Source organism: Manihot esculenta, chromosome 13 (assembly GCF_001659605.2).
Source record: "Manihot esculenta cultivar AM560-2 chromosome 13, M.esculenta_v8, whole genome shotgun sequence".
Taxonomy (NCBI): Eukaryota; Viridiplantae; Streptophyta; class Magnoliopsida; order Malpighiales; family Euphorbiaceae; genus Manihot; species Manihot esculenta.
The window spans coordinates 33,280,344-33,291,031 of NC_035173.2; positions in this window are offsets into that span (position 1 = coordinate 33,280,344).

The following is a 10,688-nucleotide window of genomic DNA, read 5'->3' on the forward strand; positions in this document are numbered from 1 at the left end:
TAAATGTTTTGTTATTATTTAAATAATAACATTAACCTGAGATTGCGGTGTACCTCTCCCTAGTAAAGTAGAGAGAAAAATTCTCGGGTGTATTTTTTTTTTTTAGGTGTTTTTGGCCTCTCATCTGCTGGCTCCTCTGGCCTTCCCCTCCCCCTCCAGGCGGGGAAGGCCTTCCTCCCCCGACCCGGCCGTGGGTTCCTCCTCCTCGCCGTTGAGTCGGGTGTACATAGCTTTTTGATGTTTCTTCAGTTCTTTCGACAAAGAGGGTTCTTTTAGCTACCTTTTTTTTTGGTTTTTTCTTATTTGGCTATAGTTTATCGTTGCATGTTGTTTGTAGATTCTGAAGATGAACACTCAAGAATGCGAGCGAAGTTGTGTACTTGGAATTTTTGAAGTTTCTGCAGAGTTTTTGTGAACAGAGGAATTTAGCTCAGATTTTTCAGAACTTAGCCGATGATTTTGATCGGCTTATTGTCCTTATTTATACTTGAATCAACCATTAACAACTGAAAATCAAAACTTAATATGAGCTTGAGGCCATATTGCGCAAGTCTCGGATTGAAGGAAACGAACGCTGAATAATTCAAAAAACATGCAGAGCATGTGGGTACGTGCTCATTAACAAATTATCATCATAACAGCTGGCGCGAACAAGCTTATTTTTCTTCATTTCTTTATCGTAAGCTTGTTCTTCACATCTCTGATCCCAATCATCATGCTCAACTTGTCGATCTTGTCCCGAGACAGTGGTTTTATCAGAATATCAGCCAGTTGTGATTCAGTCTTGATATACTCGATTTCGACTTCTCCTCTTTGAACACACTCCCAAATGAAATGAAACTTAATGTCTATGTGCTTACTTTTGGTATGATAGACGGGATCCTTTGTGAGAGCGATTGTAAATTTATTATCAACTCTTAACACGAACTTATTTGTCTTCCAACCGATCAATTCATGTAACAGCCTACTAATCCATATGCCTTGACAAGCTCCTGCTGTTGCAGCAATATACTCGGCTTCACACGAGGATAAGGCTACGACTTTCTGCTTCTGAGAAATCCAGGTGACAGGGCTTTGGCCGAGGAAGTAGATTACCCCTGTCATGCTTTTTCGATCATCCACGTCTCCAGCTAAGTCACTGTTGCTATTCTTGAAATTATAGGAAGAAAACTGTTTTTATTTTCTTACTCTTTGTGTAGTAGGTTACAGAGTTTTTATAGTACATAATATGAACAATTAAGCCTTTGATTGTGCTCTCAATTATGTTCTAGAATCATGCTATGCTAAAAATGGTAAGACTTGATCACTGATTTATTTACAATTATGACAGAGGATTCTTTCCAACACTCCCCCTCAAGTTGGTTCATGTGGATCTAGCATGCCCAACTTGCCCAGGACATCATGGAATATTCGTCCAGCTACTGCATTAGTTAGGATGTCCACCCACTGATCCTCTGATCGAACAAATGTTAAAGATATCATATCACTCTCCAAATTTTCCTTGATGAAATGTCGGTCTATTTCAACATGTTTTGTTCGATCATACTGAACCGGATTTTCGAAAATGCTGATTGCCGCCTTGTTGTCACAACGGAGTTCAGCTGCGTTCTTTGATGGGAATCCAAGCTCAAACATCAACTTTCTGATCCATAGAAATTCTGCAAGTCCTTTTGCTATTCCCCTGAATTCTGCTTCAGCACTTGACAGTGCCACCACCTTTTGTTTCTTACTTTTCCATGTAACCAAATTTCCTCCGACAAAGGTAAAGTATCCTGAAGTAGATCGTCTGTCGGAAAGATCTCCTGCCCAATTTGGGTCCGTATATCCACTAATACTAAAATGACCATTCTTCTTAAACAACATGCCCATCCCAGCTGTTCCCTTCAGATATCGAACAATTCTCAATGTTGCCTCCATATGGTCTTATACAGTCCTCTCAACGTCACAACCAGAACCTGACGCCGTAGAATATCCTAAGGAACACACAACTGAGGTATATGAACTTTCCCTTGTTTCTAATAATCTTATCACTGAACCCATTTCTCTTGAGTTTCCTGAAATAGGCCACTATGTTTTACCCATTCGAAATAACAGAGGAATTCCACCCAGGAGATATGATCCAAAATTCGAGACAGCCAGATCTAGATACCTTATGGCAAACGTTACCAGAGAAGAAAGACTATCACCTCAGTTGGTCAACCTATAGAAAAACATTTGCTCAGAATGGATACCAAAGGATGCCACAGAGGCCCAGAAGGACAAGAGATGGGTTGAGGCAATAGAGACCGAGATGGCTGCCCTGGAGAAAAACAAAACCTAGGAAAAATGCTGGCTACCCAAGGGAAAACGACCAGTGGGATGCAAATGGGTGTTTACCATAAAGTATAAATAAGACAAAACGGTGGACAGATATAAAGCTAGACTTGTAGCAAAAGGATACACTCAGACCTATGGAGTTGACTATTCTGAAACATTCTCTCTAGTAGCAAAAATTGATATAATACGGGTCCTATTTTCTCTAGCTGCAAACCTAGACTGGCCACTTTACCAATTTGATGTGAAAAATACTTTCTTGCATGGTGATCTGGAAGAGAAAGTATACATGGATGCTCCACCAGGGTTCACGACTGGATACAAAATGGGGGAAGTGTGTCGATTAAGACGAGCCTTGTATGGGTTGAAACAGTCACCCAGAGCATGGTTTGGGAGATTTACTCAAGCAATGAAAAAATATGGATATCGACAGAGTAACTCCGATCACACCCTGTTCTTGAAGAGGCAAGGAAGGAAGATCACATGTTTGATTATATACGTGGATGACATGATTATAACATGAGATGATGTGGACGAAATCAAACAACTGAGGGACAACTTATTTCAAGAATTTGAGATGAAAGACCTGGGGATGTTAAAATATTTTCTTGGAATTGAAGTTCTCAGGTCAGACTAGGGAATTTTGATATCAAAGAGAAAGTACATTCTCGATCTGTTAACTGAAACAAGAATGATAGATTGCAAACCAGTCGATACTCCGGTAATGATCAATCACGAGTTGAGCAAGGACTCAAAAGAAGGACCTGCAGACAAGGGGAGGTACCAGAGACTGATAGGAAAGCTAATTTATTTATCACACACCAGACTAGACGTGGCATATGCTGTGAGTGTAGTAAGTCAGTTCATGCACGATCCAAAACAAGACCATATGGAGGCAACATTGAGAATCGTTCGATATCTGAAGGGAACAGTTGGGATAGGCATGTTGTTCAAGAAGAATGGTCATTTCAGTATCAGTGGATATATGGACGCAAATTGGACAGGAGATCTTTCCGACAGACGATCTACTTCAGGATATTCTACGGCGTCAAGTTTTGGTTGTGAAGTTGAGGCCGATGACTGTACTAGATGGTCAGTGTCTCCAAGTTCTGGTGTAGACTCAAGAAGAGAAGAATGATCAAGTTCTGGCTCCCCCTGACTAAGCCAATCTGGCAGTGGTGGTGATTCTATCGTTGTCTCCCCCTCACTGCTAGTTGGCGAGGGGAAAAAGTATTCCTCTTCCAAAAAGGTGCAGTCCATGGTGGTGAAGAGCCGTTTAGAGATTGGATCAAAACACCGATAACCCTTTTTATAGACACCATAACCAAAGAAAACATATTTAAGAGCACATAGATCAAGTTTAGTGCGGTGTGTTTTAGGAATGTGAACATAAACTATGCAGCCAAAGATTTTAGGTGGAAGGTTGAGATGAGAAGGGATGGTGTGATGAGAAGACAAGGTATGCAATGGAGATTGGAAATTAAGGACATGAGACGGGAGTCGATTGATGAGGTAAATGGAAGTCGCAACTGCTTCAGACCAAAACTTAGGAGGAACTCGGGCTTCAAACAATAGGGCTCGGGCAGTCTCAAGAATATGCCGATTTTTCTTTCAGCAACCCCATTTTGCTGTGGTGTATAAGGATAATTAGTTTGGTGAAGGATCCCATTGTCCCAGAAAAAGGTTTGGAGATGATTATTGACAAATTCCCCCCAATTGTCAGATCGGAGGACTTGAATGGTCCTGTGAAATTGGGTTTTAATCATGCAAAAAAAATCACAGAATTTCTCAGCCACTTCGTATTTTTGTTTTAATAGGTAAATCCAAGTAACACGAGCGCAATCATCAATAAAAGTCACAAATTATCTATAATCAGGTGAGACAGTTTTTGGGGCAGGCCCCCATACATCAGAGTGTATTATTGAGAAGGGAGTATCAGATTTATTTGTGGATATATGATAAGTACTCTTATGACTTTTAGCAAGTACACATGAAGAACAAATTGGAATATCAATGGATTTAAACTCAAGAAACAAAGTACGAAGATATTCACTTGAGGGATGGCCGAAGTGTCGGTGCCAAAGCCATAACTGTCGAGTTGAGGACCCTTGAGCTAAATAAGCTGACCCAGTACTTGAGACCTCCTCCACATAGTACAGTCCATCTTTCTTAGTACCACGGCCCAGTACCATGCCCGTATGAATATCCTGCAAAACACAAAAATGAGGATACATGAGTACTTTGCAATTTAACTATTTGGTGATCTGACTGACAGAGAGTAATTTGCAAGATAAAAAAGGTACATAGAGGCTGTTCGAGACATTTAAAGTGGGGGTTATAGAAACGGTACCACCACCGATGACCGGGAAGGAGCCACCGATAGCGTTTAGAATATTGGATTTTGAGGGTGGGGCTGATAAAACAAAATATGAAGAATCATTGGTCATAGTGTCTATGGCTCCTGAATCAAATATCCACCCACTAGTACTCTGTACCTTGTTAGCATGACTGATAGAATTAAAAGCTAACGATTCAGTTTTGAGATTACAAACAAACTTATCTAAAACATCCGGGACCAGGGATTTAATTTTACAAGGATTAAAACAAGCAGGGGCATATTTGGATTTATTTAAAAAGACAGGGGTAGAAAGGTCATTTGTCCTCCTTTCTAACCCTAAAATACCTACTTTCTGATCATAAGGGACACCCATGCCTCCTCCTCTCTCGGCTCCTTGTAGCGCCGCTGCAAATCCTGAGCTTAGTCCGTCGCCCGAGTCTTCTTCCGTTTGTCCGATCAGATTATTGCCGTAGGCGGCCTTTTAGTTGCCGCTGGCAGCGACTGCGGCCATGTTCCCTACGCGTTGTCCTCTTCCTTTCTTCTTACGGGTCTTGTTTTCCTTCCACCATTCCGGATACCCTATGATCTTAAAGCATCCGTCCCGGGTGTGTCGAGATCCGCCGCAATGGGTGCATTTTAAGCCCGATTTGTTATCCTGGAGTGATGACTTGATGGAAGAGGAAGGTGGATGGCACCGCGCAAGTTCTCACCTTGGAGTCGAGAGTAGGCATTGTCCAAGGTCGGCAATGGCTCCTCGTTGAGAATTTCTCGACGGACTGGGTCGAGGTCCGACTGTACACTGGCTAGAAACAGGTAAAGGCGTTCCTCCTAGATTTCCTGGTTCCAGATAAGTATATTGTTGTCTCCTTCGATTTTGGTAGGTTGTCTTTCATTGATCTCAGCCTAGATGGCCTGAAGATCGTTGTATAAATCCTCCAGAGTGCTTCCTTGTTGTGTTAATTTGTATGCTTTAGACTGTAACTCGTAAATGATAAGCTTGTTGCTACCTGCATTGAATCTGATCTTGAGGGCACCCCAGAGCCCTTTGCTTGTCTTGTGTTGTAATAAATTTGGACGGAGCTTCTGCTCTACCGTCTGGATTAGCCATCCTCGGATAATGCTGTCATTAGTTTGCCACAGGTAAATTGCGGGATTTGTTTTTGCCAGAGGGGGAGGGATCCCAGTCAGATGGTTTGATTTCCCTTGCCCTGTGATAAACATCTCCATCATCTTTGCCCAGACAACATAATTGGAGTCATTCAATTTTATGTCGGATGGTGGCTACGCTGAATCAAGAGTAAATTGGTTTGCTGATTTCTGATTTCCATTTTGGCTATTCTGAATTAACTGGAAGAGTTTTTGTGACAGGTCGGCTTTTGGATCAATGATTGCCTGGGATTGGTCAGTCGGGCTGGGGAGGTCGACCATTGTTGTTTTGGTGAGGAAAAAGTTGAAAAAGGTATCTGGTAAGCTAGTTTGGTAAGGGAAGATTGGGAAAGGTATCTAGTAAAGGATGATTGCAGGATGGCTATATTTTTAGACTGAAACCTGCTCAGATACCATCTTGAAATTATAGGAAGAAAACTGTTTTTATTTTCTTACTCTTTGTGTAGTAGGTTAGAGAGTTTATATAGTGCATAATATGAACAATTAAGCCTTTGATTGTGCTCTCAATTATGTCCTAGAATCATGCTACGCTAAAAATGGTAAGACTTGATCACTAATTTATTTACAATTATGATAGAGGATTCTTTCCAACAACTATAGCCTACTAGCTTGAACCCATCCTCTTCCACCTTGTTGTATCTGCACCCATGATATAAGGTGCCTTTCACATAACGCAATATTTGTTTTACGGCTGCTAGATGTTTCGTTGTTGGGGCTTCCATGAAGCGACTTACAATTCCAGTTGAATATGCAAGATCGGGTCGAGTGTTCACCAAATACCTTAGACTTCTTATTGCACTCCTGTCTAATGTTGCATCTACTGGAGGACTTCCATTTGACTTGCTCAGCTTCACCCATGTATCCATTGGAACCCGACATGGGTTGCACTCAACCAGGCAGAGCTTCTCAAGCATCTTCTCAGCATACCCTGCCTAGTTAAGGGTGATGCTATACGACCTTTGCTTGACTTCTATTCCCAGGTTGTAGCTTAGCATCCCAAGATCACTTATCTCAAAGATCTTTCTCATCTTGGCTTTGAAATTCTCCACTCCTCTCGGCTTTGAGCCCATGATTATCAGATCATCTACGTACACTCCCACAATCTGCACTTCATCTCCTTTGTGTTTCTTGTAGACTGCATGTTCGATCATACATCTTTGAAACCCTGGCTCTCGAAAATATTTGTCTAGCTTTATATTCCATGCCTGAGGCGCCTGCTTAAGACCATACAGGGCCTTTCGTAGTTTCAGAACCTTTCCTTCCTCTCCTTGTTCAATGAATCCGTCTGGTTGTGACACGTAAACTTCTTCTATCTCACCATTCAAGAACACGGATTTGACATCCAAATGATGCACTATCCATCCTTCTTGTGCGGCTACAGCAAGCAACACTCTCACTGTCTCTAGCCTTGCTACGGGAGCAAAGACTCCTTCAAAGTCCATGCCTTGTTTCTGCACATACCCTTTTGCTACGAGCCTCGCTTTGTGTTTGATGATCTTCCCTTCCGGATTCTTCTTAATCTTGAAGATCCATTTTAGACCAATGGCTCTTTGGTTCTTTGGAAGTTCAACTAGTTCCCATGTTCTATTTCTTTGGATAGCCTCCATTTCTTCTACCATTGCTTGTCGCCAATGTTCACTATAGGTAGCTTCTTGGTAAGGTGCTAGTTCTTCAACCAACATGAAGTAAAGACTGTAGTCTTGCTCGACTTCCATTGTGTTGTCGTAAATCTCTTGAAGCGTCCTGAACCTTCTTGGTCCCTCGGAGCTACTTTCTCCTATTTCTTCATGTTCTGAACTTGACACGGAGTCAAGTACCCTGGCTATGGGTGATAAAGCTATTGGCGACAGTTCCTGGCTTCAAAGGTGTATGTCTTCCTCTCTCTGTGCTTCTTTGTATGTGATGACAATCGATCTGCCTGTTGAGGAGTTTGATGTTGTCTTCAGGTTTCGCCATTCCCACTTTTCTTCTTCCTGAAACACAACATCCCGACTCACCACAATTCGATTAGTACTTGGATTTAGTAACCGGTAAGCTTTGGATCCTGGTTCATATCCCAATAGAATCAGCTTCGTACTCCTATCATACAACTTTCACAAGTGATCAGGAGCTGTGTTCTTGGTATAAGTAATGCAACCAAAGACACGCATATGATGAACACTCGAAAGTCTTCCATGCCAAGCTTGATACGAGGTCATGCCTTGGACGCTTCTCGTGGGCGATCTGTTCAAAATGTATATTGCAGTACATGCAGCTTCTCACTAATATGTAGCTGGCACTCCGGAGCTATTCAAAAGGCACCTCATCATCTCCACTACGGTTTGGTTTCTCCGCTCTACTACTCCATTTTGCTGTGGGGAGTAAGGAGCAGTGAGTTGGCGTTTGATGTCATGTAACTCACAGAACTTGCTGAACTCATTTGATGTAAACTCGCCTCCTCTGTCTGTTCTAAATATTTTGAGCTTACATTTGGACTGGACTTCGATATGAGCTTTCACTTTCTTGAAAGCACTAAAAACCTCATCTTTTCTTTTGAGCATCTCAATCCACATATAACGATTGTAATCATCCACGAGCAAGAGAAAATACCTGTTTCCACCGCATGTGGTAGGTGATATCGGCTCGCACAATTCACCGTGCACGAGTTCTAGAGGTTTAGTTGCTTGATACTCTCCTGCTTTCAGGAAACTCGTGCAATGTTGCTTACTGATTAGACATTATTCACAGATGTGCTTCACTGTTTTTATTTTTGGTAAACCTTCCACCATGCTTTCTTGTGCGAGCTTGCGTAATGCTTGATAGTTGAGGTGCCCGTAGCGTGCGTGCCATAAGCAAGACTTTTCAGACAGGCTTGTCAAGTGGCACTCCGATTTTGCTTGTGTCATTCTCATCGTGTAAAGACGATTTTTTGCTCTCTGTACCTTGGCTATCAACTTGTTCTTTACATCATATACTCTCAGAATCCCTCCTTTCACCACCACTTTTGCTCCTGATTCGTCGAGTTGACCAAGACTTATAATATTGGATCTTAATCGAGGAATGTAGTATACATTCGTTAGTTTGAAATAATCTCCATTCTTGTACTGAAACACTGAAGTGCCTCGGCCTTCTTTCTTGACGACTGAACCATCACCGAACTTGATATTCCCTTTTATTGATTCATCGAGATTAGTTAAGGCTAGCTTGTTACCTGTCATATGGTTGCTTGCCTCCGTATCATAGTACCACACGGTTCCTCTCATTTCTCCTCCATCGAAATCATGTGTCTGTTCTTCATTCAGCATTAGCTCCTCTTTCTTCTCTTCGTCCATATGGATTAGCTCACTGGTTTCTAACATCAACAATGTCGACTCCTCTTCAACTTGCTCCACTAAATGTGCTTCGTTTTGTTTCTTCCTTTCAGCTCTACAATCGGATTGAAAATGGCCATAGTCATTGCAATTGTAACATCTGACCTTTTTAATATCAAACTTCTGATGGTGTTGTCCTTCATCATCTTGTTCTCGTCCTGTTCCAGGAGGGCCACGACCTATGCTGCGTCCTCCTCCTCTGCCTCTATCGCATCCTCTACCACGTCCACGTCCGCGTCCCTAACCTCTGCTCACGTCCTGTGGGCTCTTCTCATATAATCTTAAGGACTCAATTCCACTCTCCTTTGTGAGTAGCATGTATTCGTCTCCTCTGGAGTCGTAGCTCCGCAACCTTTCCTCGTGAGCTTTGAGAGAACCAGTTACTTCTTCAATTGTCTTAACAGACAAGTTTCCGAATTCTTCTATGGTTGAGGCAATCTGAAGGTACTTAGAGGACACTGTACGTAACATTTTCTTCACTACATATGTTTCATCGACCTTTTCACCAAGAGCTCGGAGCTTGTTGACAACTGTTGAAATCTTTCTGGTGAATTCATTGACAGATTCACCATCCTCCATCTTCATGCTTTTGAGCTCCCATTTGAGAGCTTGTGCCCGTACTTCTTTGACCCTCTCTGCACCGAGATTCATAACCTTAAGAGCGTCCCAGCCTCTTTAGCCGATTTCTTTGCCTCCAACTATAGCAAGATGTCTTCGGTGATCCCTTGGAAGATTGCAGCCAATGCAATTCGGTCCGAACGAGGATCAATTGGAACTTCCGATTCAATGACCTCCCAAACACCTTGAGCTTGCATATAGACTTGCATCTTGATTGCCCAAACTGTGTAATTTTTATTTGATAGGAGTGGATACTGCAGAGAAACACCACATTCTCTTACGAGTGCTCTTCCTACAGTTGCTGCCGTCTGATCACCATTGTCGCCATTATCACTATGAACAGCATTCGATGATGATTCTTGTGAGACATGTATTTGGACATAAACGAGGTTCTGGACTCTAATATCAAGTGTAGACTCTGAAGATGGATATCGAGAATGCGAGCGAAATTGTGTACCTGTAATTTCTGAAGTTTCTATAGAGTTTTTTTGTAGATAGAGAAATTTAGTTCAAAATTTTCAGAACTTAGCCAATAATTTTAATAGGCTTATTGTCCTTATTTATATTTGAATCAACCATTTGAAAAATCAAAACTTAATCCGTTCTTAAGCCATATTGTCCAAATTTTGAGTTGAAGGAAACAGAACAATAAAAAAAACATGCAGAGCACGTGGACAGATGCTTATTAACAAACTATCGTCGTAACAGCTGGCATAACAGCTGGCGAGCAAGCTTATTTTCTTGATTGTTTTGTGCAAGTTGAAGTTCTCTTCCTCATCGTCCTACGCGTCAATGGTTGCATGTTGGTTTCAGTTCCAAGAAGGTTCAGATCTGGTCCAAAACCAAGTATCTCTGAAGTCTTTCACCAATCCTCGTCTCTGGATGGCTGACCTTCAAGATGC